Here is a 21455-nt window from a genome sequence, read left to right on the forward strand (position 1 = left end):
ATTGGCAACGTTTTATTTAATACTTAACATACTTAATATGGTGATTGCAAAAGATCTGCCAAATTCAAAATATTGTAGAAAACAATTAGGTTTAGATGTCCAAAAGGATAGAATAGCTTGTTATATAGCCATAAAGTTTGAGAAAATTATTATGGCCCTAGAATAAGCATGTAAAAATATGAATTACAGAGTGTCTACCTTAATTGTAAATGGAATAGAAAGGCCAGCAAAGAGGAGGCTTGGAGACTTTTAACCAACTTTGTCTTCAAATTTCATCAGCCTCCTCACTCATCACTCAAATAATGATCATATCTAATAAAATGGTGGAATTACACTATAATGATGCTTCAGGAACAGTCCCCTAACTCCTCTTTCAATCAGACTGCCACTCCTAAACTCCTCCTACATAGAACTTGTTGGGTTGCTACTAATTAGTTGCTTAATAGATATTTGTGGAATTTCATGCTAATGAGGGTATAAAGAAATGAAGAAAGGAAGAAATAGTGGAATAAAAAAGGATGATAGCAAGGATATACTATGAAGAAAATATAAAACTTACAGAATCAAACGTGATAAAATACGCAGTATTTTACAATTTTTTTCATTTCATTTTTACTTTTGAGATGGGGGCTTTGCCATGTTACCCAGACTGGTTTCAAACTCCTGGGCTCAAGCGATCCTCCTGCCTCAGCCTTCCAGGTAGCTTGGATTACAGTCCTGGAGTGTGCCACTGCACCCACCTAGTCTTTTTTCTTTACCTTTTATATTTTATTCTGTAACAGAGATTTTTATGAAACTTCATTTCCTCTTTTTTTCTGGTAATATTGGAAGACTTCATTTCTTAGCATTCCTTGAGGTTAGGCGTTACCATGTGACTGATTTATAGACGATTAAGTGTGAGCAGAGGTAATGGGTGCCCCTTGTAGGCTTGGCCCAGTTTAAAGAAAGAAAAAACTACTAGTCCCAATTCCTCACCTTTTTCCCCCTGTTGTAACTACATAATGCAGATGAGCATGGTGCACCTGAAAACTACAAGACAAAAGGAATTGAAAATCAAATAACCTTTTGCTTTTGTAAATGTCTTTTATATATTACTAGTCAAATTAAATTTTTTTTTCAGGTTAGTATAAAAGTGATCTGAAGGGCTGGCCATGGTGGCTTGCGCCTGTAATCCTAGCACTTTGGGAGGCCGAGGCTGGAGGATTGCATGAGCTTAGGAGTTTGAGACTGGCCTGAAAATAAGATCTCTAATATGTAATGAAGTGAAAATATCTTAGTCTCTCCTGAAAACCTATAAAATAAACTAGCAACTAGCAAGACTCATTATTCCCTCAATCTTCTTGCTTTCTTAGTATGGGACTAGTCATCTAAAATATTCACTTGAAATGATACAAGTCTACTGATTTGAATAGACAGAATCTTTCTCTGACATCTAAAACTGGCGATAAAGTTTTTTTTATAAAGCTCCTTTCAAAGCTATAGAGTTAATGCAGTGAGAAGCTATGTAGAATATGATTATTTAAACTGCCGTCATTTGTTGTTTTGTGCATGTGGTTTGAGAACTTCAATTTTGCCTTTGAGGACTTGTAACACAGCCTCATATATGATGCAATAAATCTGCATACTATTTTGGAGTTTATGTCTACTTTTATCAAGAGAAAAATAGATGAGTTCAGTGAGGGCTTTTTAGAATTTGTTAATTATGTTAGCAAATATATGGTAGATACTGTTTTTGAGCACTAGAGATAAGGTAGAGAACTAAAATACCCAAGAATCCTATTCTCACGGAATTTATATTCTGGTTTGAAATATAACTTCTGAAAATTAAGAAGGTATAAATAACCGTGCCTGTCAATGAAAGTGTGAGCTTTCAGGCATTTGTGGGTACCAGGTTGATATCCTGAAAGTCATTATAGGTTTTCCCCCAAAGGATCTTTTTATTCCTTCTAAGCAGCTATTTCTATTAGAGGTAGGGCTAAGATGGAAACATAGATTTTGTAATCAAAATGCATTATGTTTTACTAAGTCTGAATCTATGTGCATTTGTTCATTTATGAGTACAGTGGAAACCCTGGTTTATGACCAAAGTGGGGCTTGAAGTGTTTTGGTTAGTGAAGCAATAGTATGTGAGGATGCCAGAGAGAAGCTCTTAGTTGGAAGTCAGTTTCTTAAGAGAATGAGTCAGTACTTTTTCCAGAAGGGGTGGTGATTACTGCGTTATCAGATGGGTTAGTTAAGTGAAAATCCTTTAAGAAATCTTGCACTGGATGTCTCTATTCTGTGCCATATTTTGTGCTATGATGAAGACAAAATATAGTGCACCAGAAATCACACAGTGCTTAGAATCAGAAGATCTGAATACCAAGCCTCTCCTAAGTACCAAATAGGAAAGATCTTTATGATCTCAAGACTCAAGACTACCCAGGAATCATTTTCCGCAATTTGATTGTTATTATAATATTGTGCAATACTTAGTGTTTGCAAGTCACATCAACATCTAATTTCCTGCCTCAAGATGCAAGCAGTTCAATATTATTGCCAATCACTTGACAGTGCCTGATTAGCTTCTTGACACTTATTAGTTGAACAAGTAACTTAATGTTTCTAAGTGTCATTTTTTTTATCAGACAAAACGAGTTGATTCTAGTGCTCTTTTTACAAGGTTTATGGGGTTAAAAGAAATTTTTAAGAAAATAGTATGTCTTGAGTGCTCAAAAATATATATATTCTTATACATTTTTTTGGATTATGAACAGAAAATTAATTAAAAATGTGTAGAACAGTACTTTAAAAACTAACCAGTTTCTAAATACCAGGTAGCGTGTAATCTGTTTGCATAAAACCAAAGCACAAAATTATTAAATCACATTTAATTCTCATAGACACAACCACAATATTTACAGGGATTAAGAATTAGTGTTCCCTATTGCTTAGGAATTCTCACTTATTCTCCAGTTTTGGGATTCATCAAACTTCTGTTAATGATTTATTTATTAAATTTCATCCAGTGCTTTGCAAATTATTTATTATTTCACTTTAGATTTGCAGGAAGCATTAGAGTCAGTTAAGTTAGTTTGCTGATTAGAAAAAGTAATGAGTTTCAGTTTGCTGCAAATGAATCTTGAAAGCTTCAGTGATTACAAATGTCTGACTGTAATTGCTTTTATTTCCGTGGCTAAGGTAGAAGATTATTGAAGATTAAACTTGCTGAAACCTAACAACAACCTAGTGATTTACAGTGTGCTGGGGGAGTAAATATATATTATCTGAGTACTGTTTAAGTTCAATGTTCCTGGAAATATAGAACTTTAGCTCTGAAGGGCCTTTTAAGGACCATTTTAGACACCTGTATTTTAACTTACTGACCAGAGAGCTGAGGACAAGAGAGGCTCTGTGATTTAATCAGGGCACAAAAGTATTAGAAATAAGGCTGAGATGAGAACTAGGTCGAGATGTCTTCCCACTGGATTATGTGAAAGAATGAATTAAATCAGTGAAAGGGAGACACACACACATATTAGGGATGCTGGGACAAATTAATGGAATTTAATTTCAGGAAATAAAGAGGCTATGAATAAAAACATAAAGGAAAAAACAATTTTATAGAGTAGAAATAACTATTAAATATATTGAATAATTTTGTTTGTTTATTTTATATATTTTTTCTTATCAAATATCTTACAAGTCACTACCAAAAGCCTATTAGTGAAAACCAAATTAGAGATGTAATAGAACAATACTACTCCAAAGTAAATTAAAAATGGGTAAAAATAAGAAAATGAATCAAGAGTGTGATAATCATAATGTGTGACATATACATTCACAAGGGATAGTTGCATGCACACTTACCAGGTCAGACTTGTTAAGAACTCATGAATGAGTTCTGTGTGAACAAAAGTGATTTATGTTATTTCCTCTCTGGAATGGTTATGAAGCTGAGGTACTTTCCCTATTTCTTCTCTATCTCCATCTTCTGTGTGAACGAAAAGGTCTCTGAGGGCCAAAAAATGATAGAATCCACTTGTAGAGGAGTCTGGGTTCCTGAATGCAAGTTTGAAATAAGCATTCATTTTGCTAATCTACTTAGAGTCTGAGGTTAACGTATTTTAAAAAGACAGCATGACTTTCAGTGATACAGGTTTAAATCTAATATCACATAATCTAATATCAGGTGTTATTTATAGATAATGGCATTCTCTAGTTAGCTAGAATATTTTATTAAGCATTTTGGCTTGATTCTGCTTAATTAAAAAATGTTTAAGTCTAGTTCATATTCATTTCCTTTCCCTCATTTGCAGTTGTTCAGAGTATTTTTTCAACATACATAAAATCACATTTTTGGAACTTCAGGCTTCTTCATATGAAAATCAATTTGCAGACAAAAAGGGAAAATATTTAAGAAAACTTGTCACTTTGAGCCCTTATCCTCTTAGGTAGCAGTTAACTTTCATTTATTTGGGCTCATACAAATTCCTGAACCCATGAGAACTAATCTTCATCCAAGCTTGTCTGTGGAGAGCCTCAGGCTTGAGAGACTTCAGGATGTGAGATCCTGGGATCAAAACAAGGGTGTTAAATGGAATTATATTGAACAGTGAGACCCCCTTCCATAGCAGCCATTTATTATCCTGTTTTTACATTGTCAGTAGCCAATTACGTATGTCTGCTCAGAACATAATATCCATCCCTGAAGAATATGAATAGCTCCAGAAAAAAGATCTCCAGAGGTTGACATGTCTGTGTCTGATGGCAAAATATTCTTTACTTATCAATTCACCCTATAAGCTTGGGCGATATAAAACAACTTCCAATAAGCATTTTAGTGCCTCTTAAATATGAATAGACAGTACACTAGCTTGTAGGAATCAAGAAGAAACAATTATAATAAAGGTGTTAGAGTAAGTGACTAGGAGAGAAGGCCAAGACTGGATAAAGGGGCTTTAGATGAGGCACAGGGGTTAAAATAAACAACTTTTAAGCAGAAACTAACTAAAAGGGCTGATAACTGTAGGCAAGAACCAGCTTCTGCCAGCTTGTCAGCTATCTCTGCCACCTGACATGAATTTTGGCTGATTAAAATATCATTTACATTGTGGTTTTAAATTTCCTTTGCCCTTGAAATCACCATGACAGTCACAACCCTATAAAGTATGAAAATGGCAGGGAACCCAATTCTAGGAATTATCACCCAAATTCTTAGTAAAATCCAATGCCTTAGGCTTGAATATTCTTCCCCTTAATTAGAAAAACTACAAAAGATCTAAAATCACTTCCTCTCAGGGCAGCTGCTCTTTTCAAGCCTGCCTGCTCTCCTCCCTGAGAGTGTACTTTTGTTTTCAATAAAAAGCTGTTGCTTGCTTGGCTTACATGGTGTGTCCTGAAATTCTTTTCCCAAGGGACACCAAGAACTTGGAAAAAACACCACTTGGAGGCTGGTAACAAAGGAAATAAACCATACCTTCAGCATACACTTATAACTTTCTGATAGAAAACAGAAGAAACTGCAACTTTAACATAATAAAATAATGCCATGAAAAGGAACAATTAGAAAGTTAAAAAATTGCAAATAAAAAAGATATATGTAAATAATAATAAAGTTTAGAAGAAAGGATAAATGCAGAAACCTTACAAAAGGATATGAAAAGTAAAAAGTTAAAAAATAAGAATAATAGAGATACCAAACATCTGATAAATAAAAATGGAGAAAGGGATAAGATTAACAAAGATATATAACAAAAAAATGTCTCATAATTAAAGGGTAAAGGAATAAAATGGATAATTTTTTCTATGCCCTGTATAATTATTGAAAAGTAAAAGATTTACATTGACGAATACAAGTGAATTATATATTTACATGATCTTAAAGATATTACATTTCAGATTAACTTAGAATGTATGTTATGTTTTTAAAATCGAGAGATTTGATGGTTATCATCCTAGCAATGTAACTAAAATTAACATCGACAATAAGATGACTTGATATTGAACGCCTTCTGATGTGGTAAAATGTGAGGGACATGTATCACCTGTTTAGTATTCTTGCCAAAAATATTTAACCTGAATGTAATCATAAGAAAAAATTCAGACAAATTTAAAACGTGGGACATTATACATGGCAAATGATTTGAGATCTCCCAGAATTAAAAAGGGTTAATAATATGAAAAACAAACATTAAAAAGGAGGAAAATTGTGTTAGAGTTAAGAGAAAAAGAAAGAAACTAAAAAGACAGAATCACCCAATGCAGTTCAGGTATTTTGATTGGGTCCTGGAGTGAAAACAAAAAACAGCTACAGCAACAAAATAAATAAAGGACATTTTGAGGAAAATTGGGGAAATCTGAAAATATACTTTATATTAGGTGACATCATGAAATCATTTTTAATTGTAGTAAATGTGAAAGTGGTTTTGTTATGTAGAACAATGTCCTTATTCTTAGAGATCTGTAAAAATATCTAGAAGAAAGTGTCATGATGTCTACAACTTACTTTCAAATTGTCTAGAAGTAAAAAAGAGGGAGATAGAGTTATCATACCCAAAGAATTCACCTATGGACAAAGTAAAAATGACCAGTGGTTATTTATACCAACAAACATGAGAGCCATTGTCATGTTCAAATGAAGTACCAAAATTTTTTTGCATATATTTTTAGATTTTTTTCCAGTCAGATACTAATATTGGTAGTATTATAAATGATACTCCCTGCCTCTGCTTTTCTCAAATCTATTAATGCTATCCCTTGAAAAAGAGAGGAAAAAAAATGCAAAACAAATCCAAATTGTCTGTTTCGGTCTATGTTACATTTGTAATATTGCTACATGTTCAAAAATGGTTTTTATGTTTTGATTTGAATTTCTTGGTTACTTTTAGCTTCTGGTAAAGAGTCAGAGGAAATTTTCTGAAGAAAGGTAAATCTTTAGATTAATTGTATGAGTTTCCTAAGGCAGTCATAACACAGTACCCCAAACTGGATCACTTAAAACAACAAAAATTTATTCTTTCAAAGTTCTGGAAGATAGAAATTTGAAATCAAGATGTTAGCAATGCTGGTTCTGAGTGTTCTGAAAGAAAATATGTTCAACACTTCTCTCTGGTTCTAGACAGAAATCCTTGGCATTCCTTGGCTTGTAGACACATCATTCCAATCTCTGCCTCCATCTTTACATGGAGTTCTCTGGAGTTCTCCCTGTGTCTCTGTCTTCACATTGCCATCTTCTTACAGAAATCACATTGGATTCAGGGCCCATCCTACTCTGTTATAATCTCATCTCAACTAATTATATCTGCAACTAACCTATTTCCAAATGAAGTCACATTCTGAGGTACTGGGATTAGGACTTCAATATGTTTTTATTATGGGAGGACATAATCCAGTCCCTAAGAGTAACCAATGTAATTTTTCTGAATAAACTAACCAGCATATAAAGTTTTTATGCATCATTCTCTGTCTTTGTCTTATAATTCTAAATAGCATTTCACAACAGAAAAACATTCATGAGCAGACTTGGACTTCTGTATATGGAAACAAATACACATATGTATTTATATATACACCATATATATTTATATTCATATTTAATTTCATATATATATAATCCCATGGAAAAACAGTTTTACAATTAATGATATATTTCATCAAGAGCCAGATTTAAAAATGAAGAGATTATATCCTACTGACTTTCTTAGTAATGTGTCTATTCCCCCTGTGATGTATGTAGTTATTTTCACTGAGATTTGATGGCTCTGTGATTACTGGTAAAACAAATCTTTGGTTGCTAAGTATGAGAATGAATATCAAAAGGTGATCTTAAATTTCCCTGTGTATTCTATTGACTTCCCTGAATTCTTGTATTACTCAAAATAGATAAAAGTCTTTCTATTAACTTTGATAATTGGTATCACCATATTATTGGATCTAGATTTTGCATTTTATCCTCACAGAGGGATTCTAATGCCCTAGGAAATGAAAAATCAATTTGGGTAATAACCATGAAAGAGTGAAGTCTGATACATGAGTAGTAAACTGTGTGGTCCCATGAGCGTCTATGATCCTTGGCCCTCTTTCCTCTAATTCTTCACCACCTCCACTCCCCACCAAATATGAATAATGGTAAGATCTGTATGTTCACTTTCTTCTTAAATTGTTTAAAAGAACTTATTGCTACTGTTAGCGCTGAATAAAGATGGCTGAGTAAACAAACTTATAACACTTAGATATCCCCAGGGACACAAAATAGGAAAAAGAAAACATAGCACTGGAACCCACAGCATAGAAACTTTGCTAGCAAATTTAAATTTCAATGATCTAAAACTTTAGCTGTATAATTATTTCCATATTATTTTTATTAAAACAAAAACTTCTAAGTTTGCAATAATCTTGTAGATAATTGCACCAGGCTGTAGTTCCAATCTAACCAAAGGATGTTATTATATTATGTGTTGCTACTGTCATTAAATTTTGTAGGCCATGTATAATGATTGCATTTTATACACTCCTAAAAAGAGATCAAGGTAGTTTCCCCTTTATCTTATGAATTATTTTTATTTTTGGAATGGTATTATCTTATTCAAAATGTATGGTGTTACAGAGCCTGATTCAAGGTCTCATATTGTTTAAGTGAGACCCGATGAAGAAAGAAATTAAATCTAATAGTACCTATCATAGAATTACCAGAAAGCTATCATATAGAGGTTGTACTAGGCAACATTTTGATAGGGATGAAGCTTTCTTTGTCAGGTTATCCTATATCCATTCTAACTGAGTTATAGAGACAATAAGCTAAATGAAAGAATTTTTAACAACAAATTCCCTTAAAATCTGATATTGGGTATACAGAACCAGAAATGAGGTTCCATATGGGAAGAGTTTTTGCTGTTGCTACAGAGATTATTCAGGTAGAGTTATTATATATTTGAGTTCTCTTTTGATTAAGTGAGGATAGATGTCTAATTGTATGTAAGGTGTCAATATTTTAAAAATACTTCTTCAAAATTAGAATATCTACACAAAATTTTAGAAATGAACAGTTTAGGGATTAAGGTGAAGTGAAGAGGGACTTGAGTGGAAGGGTAGGGGGTGCTATTATAAAAGATCAACCTGAGAGATCCATATGGTGATGGAACTATTCTGTATCTTGACTGTAGACTGTTCTGTAACTTGACACAAATCTATCCATGTAATACAAATGTGCCAAAAAAAATTGCATACACATATATAAATGAGTACAAGTAAAACTGAGAAAATCTAAATAAGATCAGATGATTGCATCAATTACAATATCCTCATTGTACTGTAGTTTTACCAGCTTTTACTACTGGGAAAAATTGGGCAAGAATATATAGGTTTTTTCCATATTCTTTTTTGCATCTGCCTGTGATTTTATGATTATTTCAATAAAAATTTGAATTAAAATTAGATTATTTTAAATTGTCATATTACCATGAATTAGACTATGATTACTTTTAAAATTACATGAATTCTAAAATATCCCAAGTTTTTTTTTTTGATAATTGTACCTAGGCTTTATAATCTTTGGATCAGACACTTAATAGAAACTTAAAAAAATAAATAGGTATATTGCTGCTCTGAACCAAATACATGAAGAAAAAAAAATCTCAAATATTAAAGTTGCTTTTCATTTTTAAAGTAACATTTCACATAGACATAAGGGATTTATCTTTAAAAATAACAAATTTGACATTTTATGCTATTAGTTTATCAAAGATTATGATAAATAAAATGCAAATTTGAGGCCTAAACACATCTGTTTGTCATTTCTTCTGTACTTTTATTATAGACTGCAGAAATGCAATAACTCAACTAATTATAGATCCTAAGAATTTCATTAGAATCTTCACATTTAAGTTTTCTAAAGAACAAGAAAAATGTAGATTTTAAAAGGATTTTTATACTTTTTATTCACTTTTAACTATTTACTGTATTTTATCCTGACAACCTGGTGAGCTTCTAAACCTTTAGCAATGCTAATCAATTTCCCTGAAGATCATTTTTTTTTCTTTTTTATTTCAGCATACTAAGGGGATACATTTTTAATAGTTATTTATAAAACACTTTTTTGGTGAAAAGAGAGCTGTAGCAGTTGTATTTGTGATGCTTAAGGAATGATGGGAGGCTAATAAGAAGGTTAATTATGAGGACATTTAATCTGTAGGAAACATATAATTATTTTTTTTTATGAAATAGAAATCTTGTTTCTTTGAGATGTGTTCATGAAAGCTTACAAAGGCCTAGAGATCAGGATTATTGATATTGTGAGCTCTTCATTTAATTCTAGCCAATATAACTTTATAGGGACAGTTCCGAGAACAAGATTAGATAGAGATGTTGGCCTTGCTTCTTTTTTTTAGTTAAAGCTCAGGTCCAGCGATATTTAACTTGTTATCTCATGAAATCACAACCCACTGGATTAAAATATAAACTCTAGCTCACAGTCCCATTACAAATTATTTTATAGATAAGTTTAGGTCCCAAGCCAGCATGTTGGCAGCCATTATTAGACTTGTTGGGTTCAGTATAAGTTTATGTTGGAAAGTTAGCATAATATAATATTCACTATTGCATTTTCTCCAAGAAAGTATTCTCGTGTTCCTAAAGTTCAAACCTGAGAAAACTGTCAGAAAGAATTGAATGAGGACAGAATCAAAGTCCTAAGTCTGATCGATCCAATACTACTTACTCTTGGATCCACCAATGCATTATTAGTGTACCTTAGAAATCAAACAAAAGCAGCTTCCTATCCAGTGTGTAAGGAGCTTAGACATTCCCACTCCAACCTAAACATGAGTAAAAAGCTGAACAAACTGCAAAATGAACAACTCTTCTTAGATCCATAAGAGAAGTGAGATCGCAAAGCAAACTGTTGCCCCCAAAATTGGAAAGATACAGACAGGAGAATATAGAAAATTACAACTTATCTGAGCAAAAGCCTCCATGGGAACCACTGCCAGGGAAACTGAATTGTAATTGACAAATTACTGGAGACTTCTGTGAACAAGTCTGAGAGATAAAACTCCAGGGGGACTAAGAAATCAAGGACCCCCCACATTTTTGTGAATTTTACCTCATGGAGCCCTACCAGGTTCTCACAGTGAGTCATGTGGAAAAATGTCATACTGCTTCTGACAAGAATATGTAGAGAGGACCTATCATGCTGAGTATCCTGTCCTTCTTAACAAGATCAGCCCTCAGGAGAAATTATTTAACCAGAGCCTAACCTGCTGGGGTTTTATCAGAGCCTATCTGACCTGGAGGAAGGGAAATACCCAACTCCATCCAGCTCTACCCTTTAATTGGAAGAAGGGAAATGCCCAATTTCAGCCCACTTTAGCCTTCCACATGAAAGAAGGGAAATACCCAATTCCAGAACATTCTAGTCATTTTGCTGTCCCATCCAAGGATGGGAGGAGAACAGCAGCTGGGAATTACTTGTGAAGTTCACAATCCAGAGGTACAAAATCACTAAAAGACTGAAACCTAATTTTAGGTCTATAAAATTCTTTCCCTCCCTTCACTTCTTTATTACTACAAGACCAAAGTTGTATTTGTAGCAGTTCCAGTATGTCGTGTCCAGCAACTAAGAAAAAATTACAAGGTATATTAAAAGGCAAAAAGAAACTTAGTTTGAAGAGATACATCAAGCACTAAACTCAGATATGGAAGGGATGTAGGAAATATCATACTGGGAATTTAAAACAATCAAGATTAATATGCTAAGTGCTCTAATGTATAAAGTAAACAGCATACGAGAACAGACAGGCAGTATAAGAAGACAGATGGAAATTCTAAGAAAGTGAAAAAGTAATGCTAGAAACTAAAAACACTGTAATAATAATAAAGCCTTTGATAGGCTTAGTAGTAAACTGGACACAAGTGAGAAATGAATCTCTGAGCTTGAGGGTATCTCAATAGAAACTTCCAAAACTGAAAAGCAAAGAGTAAAAAGACTGGAGAAAAAACAGAACAGAATATCCAAAAATTGTGGGAGAATTGCAACAGGTCTAATAAATAGCAATGAGAATACCAGATGGAAGAGGAAGGAACAGAACAAATATTCATATTTAAACAATAATGATATACCATGGAATATTACTCAGCTATAAGGAATGATGAAGATACGACATCTCTATGGTTCTCCTGGAGAGAGTTGGAACCCATTATATTAAGTGAAGTATCCCAAGAATGGAAAAACAAGCATCACATGTACTCACCAGAAAATTGGTTTCCCTGATCATCACCTAAATACAAATCTGGGAATGACACCAATTGGACATCAGACTGAGGTGGGGGGTGGGGGAGGGGATGGGGGTATGCCTACACAACGAGTGCATTGCACACCGTTTGGGGAGTGGTAACACTTGAAGGTGCTGACTCGGGAAAGGGGGGGTGGGGAAAAAAAAATATGAAACTATTGTTTTTAACTTGCACTGTTCACTTAATAATTTATCATGAATATTTCCCATATTATTTCATATCATTGTACAAGAAATAATGTATACATTATGAGGACATACTGTATCTAACAAGATATACTGTTAGACTCTTTGATTCTGTAAAACTAAATTGAAAAAAAATATATATATAATAAAAAAAAAAAAAAAAAACAATAATGACTGGAAACTTCTGTCCCATTAATACCTGACACCAAGCCATAAACCCAGAAAGCTTAGAAAACAACAAGCAGCATAAATGCCAAAAATAAAAAGACCAAGGTATATCATATTCAAACTACAGAAAATCAAAGATAAAGAAAAAAATTCTACTAGAAGCCAAAAGTAATAGAGAACTTACCTATAGAGGAACAAAAATAAGAATTACATTTGACTTCCTTTCATCCTCAGAAACCATATGAGCAAGAAGAGATGGAGGTTAAATATTTAAAGTGTTAAAAAAAAAAAAATAACACCAACTTAGAATTCCCTATGCAGTGAAATTATGCTTCAAATGTGAAGGAAAAAGAAAAATTTTCTCAAACAAAAATTGAAGAATTTGTTTTGATGCCAGAAGATGTGCCATGCAAGAAATACTACTAAAAATTATTTAGAAAGAAGAAAAATGATATAGGTAAGAAACTTAGATCTTCATAAATAAAGACAGAGCATCAGAGAAGCAATGAGTGAAGGTAAAATAAAGATATTTTTCTTACTCTTTGTTGATCTAACAGATAAGTTTGTTTAAAATAATAGTAGCAACAATGTATTCAATTATGCGTGCTTATATAACATTATATGCTTATGCATGCTTATATATAAGTAAAATAAATGAAAGTAATAATATAAGGAAAAAGAGAGAGAAATTAGGACTATATTTTATTACAGAGTACTCATGTTACCCATAAAATGCTATGGTGTTATCTGAAAGTGGACTGGATGAGTTGTAAATATATATTGCAAACTCAAGAGCAAATAGTAAAAAAAATGAATAACTGATATGCTGAGAAAATAGAAAAAATGGAATCATATACAATGCTTAGCTAAAACCACAAAAGGCAGAAAAACAACAGAAGACAAAAATAGTAACAAAGACCAAGGTCAACAAATAGAAAACAGTAATAAATATGGTAGATATGAATCCAACTACATCAATAAGCACTTTGAACATCTGTGATCTAACTGTACCAATTAAGAGTTAGAGATTGTCAGAATAGATTAAAAAAATAAGATCTAACTATATGTTGTCTACAAGAAACCCAATTCAAATATAAAGGCACATGAAAATTAAAAGTAAATGGGTGATGAAAAATATACCATGCTAAAACCAATCAATAGGAAGAAGGAGAAGCTGTCTTCATTTCAGAAAGAGCAGACTTCAGAGCAAGGAAAATTATTAGGAATAAAGAGGGGTATTAAATAATGATAAGGGGTGAATTCTCCAAGATGACAATAGCCATCCTTAATATTTATTTGCCTATCAACAGAGTTTCAAAATATGTGAGGCAAAAATTGATAGACCAATAAGTAGAAATAGATGAATCCATTATTATAGTTGAAGACTTTAACACTCTTCTGTCAGAAATGGAAAGATAGAGCAGGCAAACAATCAGGACATAGTTGAACTCAATGCTACATCAATCAATTAAATACAACTGACATCTATAGATTACTTCATTCAACACTAGCTTAATTCAAGCTCACATGGAACATTCAGCAAGATAAACCATTTTCTGAGGCATAAAATGCACCCTAACAAATTTAAAAGTACAGAAATAATACAACGTGTTGCTTCAGACAATAAGGGAATTAAACTAAAAAGTAATAATAAAACACAGTTGTAAAATCCCAGAAAACCTAAAGATTAAGAAACACACTTTTAAATAACACATGAGTCAAAGAAGAAATTTTATAACTAAAAGAGTGGAATTGGAATGATCCTAACACAAAGAAATGATAAATGCCTGAGGTCATAGATACCCCAATTACCCTGATTTGATTAATTCACATTGTGTACCTGTATCAAAATATCATATGTATTCTATGAAGATATACAACTGTTATGTACCTATAATAATTAAAAATAAAAAAGGTTTATAAAAGTAAACGATAACACATCAAAATTTGTGGGATGCAGCACAGCAGTGCTTAGAGGGATATTTATAGCATCGAAAGCATGTATTAGAAAAGAAGAACTATCTAAAGGCAATAATCTAAGCTTCCTTCTTAGGAAGATAGAAAAACAAGAGCAAATTAAATAGATACCTTTATAGAAGGTGTTTTTACAAGGTTTACTGATCTCCTTTTCAAGTGTAGGATTGCAAATGATGTAGTAGTGCAAATATTTGAGATAAATTATAATTATACTAACGTGTATACACCTATTATTTGATTTTTAAAACTAATTATTCTGTCACAAAAATTTTGCTAACCCATGTCTTTGGTTTCCTGTTTTCAGTCCAAAATTTTATATCAACTTTGTGTGCTTTAGACAGCTCACATTGTTATTAAAATGGAAGATTGCTATTTTGAGTTTATAGAGGTCATTGCCAGGTGGGAAAAGTAATGCATATTTTGCTATATTTCTGGTACATAATACAAGAAAACTTTTTAAGCTGTCAGAGTTGATTGCTCAGTTTTGGTAGAGCAATAAATATGTGTTAGTCAGATAACTTGCGAAATAACAGAGTAATGAGCAGTCATCAAAAAAGCAAACTTTTCAGTAAGGTAATTACCTCTAGAGTAATATGCATCAAGTATGCCTGTATTTCTTCGATGTCAAATTCTCTGAACCACTGTTCTCATTTTAACTGTAAAGGAAACACCCAATCAAGTGTGATATTTGTGCACACACAAAGTAGGTGTTTTTCAATATGTGGATTTGCTGTCAGAAGCAGCTGTCAGCCTGTCAGGATTAAACCCACGTCTGTCCATTCAAACAAGATCTGGGGAGCTAGCACCCTGATTGCAGGAGCATGAAATGGCCAGACAGGAGGAAAAGAGTCAAAAATAAAAGACTGAAATAATAGGAAGATCAGCTAATTTCATATCCTCACTTCACTTCATGAGAAAAAAATATTGAGACAAAAATACATATTATAATTAATAATAACAATTTAAAGGAACCTATTCAAAGTGTTGATGAGTTTTTTAGTCAATAATTTCATTTATTCAAAAATTATTGAACAGCTATGTGCAAAACTTGACCTAATGAATATAGGAGAATGTAAAAATTACACAGGTTGAGAATTAGTGAAAATAGATAGTAGTTTGCTGTTAAATATAATCCATGGTAAAATGTGGTAAATGCATGAGATTTTTAGATCCCTGTACGAGTTTCAGATTAAAGAGATTACTTTCAGTAGAAGAGGTGTCAGAATAAAAGGAGTCACTTGAGTCAAGTTTTTAAGAAGAAGTAGAATTTTATTATGCAGAGATTCTAAGGGGGCAATAAAAGGCAAGAGAAAAATGTGAGAAGAATCATGGAGTTCAGAAATTTTGGATAGGCTAAGAATACTGAAATTAATCTAGATGTTTTAGCATAGCTAATCTGCAAAGAAAATAATGTGAAGTAAATTTAGAAATGAAGATCTCTCCCATACATTGAAGGATTTAGAATACCATGATTAGGATTATTTTAACTGAAAAATTCAACTACATTGAAATGTAAAATTTTATTCATTGAAAAAGAAAAAAGTCAGAAAAGGAAAAACATATTTATACCACATTTAACTAAATACTAGTAATAATAATAATGCTAATAATAGCAAACATTAAATAACAGTTGCTATGTGCCATGTGCACAGTTATGAATTCTTTATATGTTTATAATGATCCCCGAATGCACTAAAATAGTCTATCTTTTATAGGGAAGAGTGTGTAAGCTCTTCCCTCTAATCTGACCAATAACCATTTGTTTTAAATAATGATGTTTTGTGGAGAAAAGATGATGTTCAACATTTAGGAAGTTATTGGAGTATTCTAGATGTTAAAAGGGACTCTGATATATAGTGAATGCAGCTATAATGGAAAATGAAAAAGTGAATAGATGGTAAAATACATACATGTATACTAATGGAATATAGAATTAACTATGTTGTTTATTCTAACAAGATTCTTTAAAAGAATTCTTTAAAAGAATTAGGAACATTGAAAAAAGTAAGTTGAGAGGAAAACGAAGACATTTAGTTTGGAAAATGTAAACTTTGAGGTATGAGCAAGATCCATTAGACCATCTGTAATAAGTTCTGGAATTCAGGTATGAGAGTAGAAAAATGATAACAATTTGAATGGGATTGTGAGGAAAGAAAAGGTTCAACTGAGTTAATCGGGGCAGATGCCACAAGATCTACGTGGGCTGTATCCCAAGAATCTGATGGTGTTCTGTCAGATGAGACAATGCCATCAATAAAAGAGAAGGTGTTAACCATTTACAAGATTAGAAACATTTTGTGAAAGTACTGGTGTTAAGAATGTCCCCACTTCCAAAACAATAAATTCATACTTTCACAAAGTTAAAAAGTCTGAGGTTTTATCCCATAAATTATGTTTTAATAATGTGCAAATAGAAAGGTTGAAATATGTCTGAAGATTTGAAAAAGACTTAAGGACAAATTTTTGACATTACTTACTCAGTATTCTCTAAGGGAGAAACTATCACTTGATTGTGTCCTTCCCCTTAAATGTCTGCTAAAGATCTCCCAAGCTTGGATACACACTCTGGAGTGTGTGTGTTTAACTTCCTTCTGGACACCTGTATGTCTCCAGAGTAATTGAGCATACATTCTCTTTAATCATGTTTTGACAGCTGTATTCCTTATCCTTATACCATTACCATTTGCTTCAGACAGAAATCTTCAGCCCCTCGTTGAACTATCTAATCTATGGACCCCCACATAATAATTTTTACAAATTCTCTAGATTCTATCTCGAGCATTTTGTTGATCCTTTCTTTTTCTCTAATTTTTCTTTAATCTCTACATTGTATTTGCCACTGTTTTTGCTCAGATACTGATATTCTATTGCCTGGACTTGTATACTAGCATTTTATCTGTTCTTCTTGCTCACATTTTCTCCCTATGAAAATACAACATTCGAAACTGACCCCAAAGGACTTATAGTAAAATGGAAATGTGATTATGTCATGTACTTTCTTAGAAAAATCGATACTTGATATTTTATAGAATTAATAAGATCTTCATAACCTAATCTCAATCTCTATTTCTACCATCATGATAATTCCAATCACACTTTCTTAGAAACCTTCCAATAAGAAAAAACATTCTGACTCTAATAGCACATAAAACACAGCTATATCATAACACTTATTATATTGTTTGTAATTATTTGCTTGACTGCATTCTCACTAAATGAAGCAGCAGTGTTTTATTTATCTTTGCACTAGCTACCATCTGAGAAGTAGTAGAACTTGTTAGGCACTTAATAATTGTGTGTTGAATTAATTAATGAATTATTCATTCACTCTTAGAGGCTGCTTACTGCTCTTGAAATAAATGAAAGCAATTTCAAGGTTTTACCAACCTAGCTGCATTTTAAGTAAGCATTACCATATTACCATAGCTGTGTCATATTTACCTGGTTTGATTAAATCATTCTACTGGAAATTTCAACAGTGTCATACAAGGACTTTCCTCTTGAAAGTGGTTCTTCCAATGACCAAAGCCAGCCTCCAAATGATGTCTATTAGAGCTTTTTATACTTTATTGTGATACTCATCATCATGTAAAAACAAATATATAGCTGACATAAACTAAGGCTCATTTACAGCAAAGGAATATTTTAAGGAAGTAAATGTTATGAAATAAAATTACTTTTATGTGAGGTAGTGTTTTTGTGTTAGTGATATGGGCACATTCACAAATTCTTTGAAAGAACTAATTATGTATCTCTCCTCATTATACCCACAGATGCACAGTAGCATGGTGACATTTGGGTGCTCATTACCCACTTTTTCAGATTTCCTACTTGAACTGCCACAGAACTGATGCTTATTTCTAAATTTTCACATTCTTTTTCATTCTAGTTTTCTAACTTCTTTTTCTCTTATCATTTATCAAATAAGGGTGTACCAAAATATCTAGTATTAATCATGTTTCTATTTTCACTTTGAACATTTTCTCATAGTATCTTCACCTTTACCCATAATCCCATATGGAAAATTCTGTCATTTATGTCTTTATATTTGAATTTCCACCTGAGTGTTCTGCTCCTAAGTTTAGTTGACATATTAACCTCTATCCCTCAGGAATTTCAAATTCAAGTTGTTTTAAACTGACATCTTTGTCTCTTCCTCTACCACTTATTTATTTATTTATTTATTTCAGCATATTATGGGGGTACAAAAGTTTAGGTTACGTATATTGCCCTTGCCCCCCTCTCCCCGAATCAGAGCTTCAAGCATGTGGTGGTATTTTGATTAATATATTACCATAAATTTTGTAGCAAAGCCTTTATATTTCAGAATTCCTCTGAATACCTTTTTCTCCTTAACCACTATATTAAAATGGTCAGAAAATTCTGCCAGTTCTGTGTTCTAAAGACCTTATATTGTAAGTCCTCTTTAGCTCCATATAATATCACATATGCATACTTGTTTTTGTTTTAAATTAATGTTGAGATGTTATTTACTTCAGTTATTTTAATAAAAATTATACAGCATTTGCAAAACTCAAAAAGTAGAGCTTTGGAGTTGATAGAAAACACCTAAACATAATAAGTGAATAAGAAAACTAAATATTTAGGAAGATGTTGTTTCAATTAAACAGAGAAAGGAATTTTTGACACATAGAGTTTTGTCAAAATTAGGTAGATCATTGTCTCACACTTTATAACATGCAATATTAAATTTCACAAATATCAAAAGATTTGAGTGTTAAAATAACATCAATAGAAAAAAAATTAGGTCTGTGTAGTATTATGTTTCCAATTATTTTAAATAAGAAAATAAAGCTAGAAAACATAAAAGAAATACTTAGTATTTGGCTATAAAAAAACTTTAGCAAAATATACAAACTAAGTTAAAAGACAAATTATTTTTTGTTTAAATATTTACAAAAGAAAAAAGAAAGAGAATTAGTACCCCTCATCAGGAGAGAAACACAAAACGAAATAAAATGGGCAAAAATTACAAGTAGCAATTTACAGAAAAACGTAAATGAACTACACTCTACATATATTACTTATTGTTACTTTTCAAGTTACTCACTCTCTCGTCAGCTGATCTTAGTACCAGTATGTACAGTGTTATTAATTTCTGGGTCTATATTTTGCTTTATCCCAGTATTCTACTATAATCTTTATGTATCTACCCTAATTTATTTTCTATTGATATTTTATTAATATAATTATTAGTTTTTATTAATTTTTAAATTTGATCGATATACAATGATGTTTATTATATTTGGACTAATTATAGCTGTATATATTAATATTCATAGTGTACAAAGTGGGGAATGGGAAAATGATAGTCAAAGAGTAAGAAGCCTCAGTTACATAATGATTCTTTTAAATGAATGAATATTATAAATTGTTCTACAACTATTTTATAAAATTAATTTCATTTGAGTTAATTAATGCTTACTGTTCATTTTATTGAGTCCCTTTTATGGAATTGGATGTCATACTTTGACTTAGAATTTGGATTTATAGATTCCCTTTTTGTGTTTGTTTTTGTTTTCTTCCTCCTCCTGGGCTTAGCTTTCCTTATTTAAAGTTTTTCTGGATTGTTTTCATCCACTCTAGCCTAAAACATGCTCTCATAATAACGGTGAGGTTTCCCTGGTTTGTGATTATGCTGAGGATTTCATAAATCCTGCTACTAATCCATTGTGATAATCGGTTCAGTTCCAACTCAAGAAACCATGCCTTTGTAACTAACCTCCTCAGGCCCACTGTTTGGTACACATAGATGTCTCAGGTAACTCTTCGCAGCAGTTCTCTTTTAAGCCTCCTTTCATGAGCAGCCCCTACATTCTATTATTAATCCTAGTTCTAATCCCTTATTTTAAGTGAAACACTTTAGTCTGTGTTAACCAAGAGCGACTGAATTTCTGTCAACACCCATCTTTACCCTTGTTCAATACCGTATATTTCTCTTCTGTTTGTGGTTCATAGGAATATTTATCCTTATTTTGAAGGTCTACAATGTCTTTCTGGTTTCCTTTTCTTCCTCCGTTTTTATAGTATTGCTATAAATTTAAAGTATAGAGTATATATGAGATACTTTTGCTGCACAGACCTCCGTAGAACTCTCCTTTCAGAGAATATAAAACATTTTGGGGAAAAAGAAACCATAGGGGAAAAATGAGTTCAGCAAATAACATATATATTCTTTAGAATTAAATGAAAAGACAAGTTGATCCTATGATAAACCAGTTGCTAACTCAAGCAATTGCTCTGATGCTTTACCTAACATAAATTTGTGATACTATTGTGAACTCATCCACAAGAGCTAGAAATCCTTCTTAGGTTTAGTGTTTATAGCATAGATAAACAGTAAAAGTATTTCAGTCTGACTGGCTTACTTGTCTGTTCTCTGCATGAAATGTTTTCATTAGATGTTTTGATTTATTAAGTTGTCTTGGAAATATGCTGGTGAGAAACAGTTCGTGCTGTGATTGAGATGTTAGAAGCTCTGAACCTGGCATACTTACTCTCAACTGCAGATTATATTCTGTGAGTGTTTCCATTTGTATCAGAATTTTGAAGGACAGATTGTCTTAATCCTGACTACCCTCCCAGAGTCAAAACATAATTGTCATTATCGTGGATATCAGATTCCTAAATACATATATATTTTAATATTCCTACTCAATTCAATTTAGATCACAACATTTAAACTCTAACATTTTTTACAGATTTGGGGTATAATTGATATACAAAAGACCTGCCCACATTTAATGTATACAATTTGGTGAGTTTGGACATATTCATACACCAGTGATACTCTTACCACAATCAAGGAAATAAACATATTCATCACCTCCAAAA

This window comes from Eulemur rufifrons, chromosome 28, assembly GCF_041146395.1.
Source record: "Eulemur rufifrons isolate Redbay chromosome 28, OSU_ERuf_1, whole genome shotgun sequence".
NCBI lineage: Eukaryota > Metazoa > Chordata > Mammalia > Primates > Lemuridae > Eulemur > Eulemur rufifrons.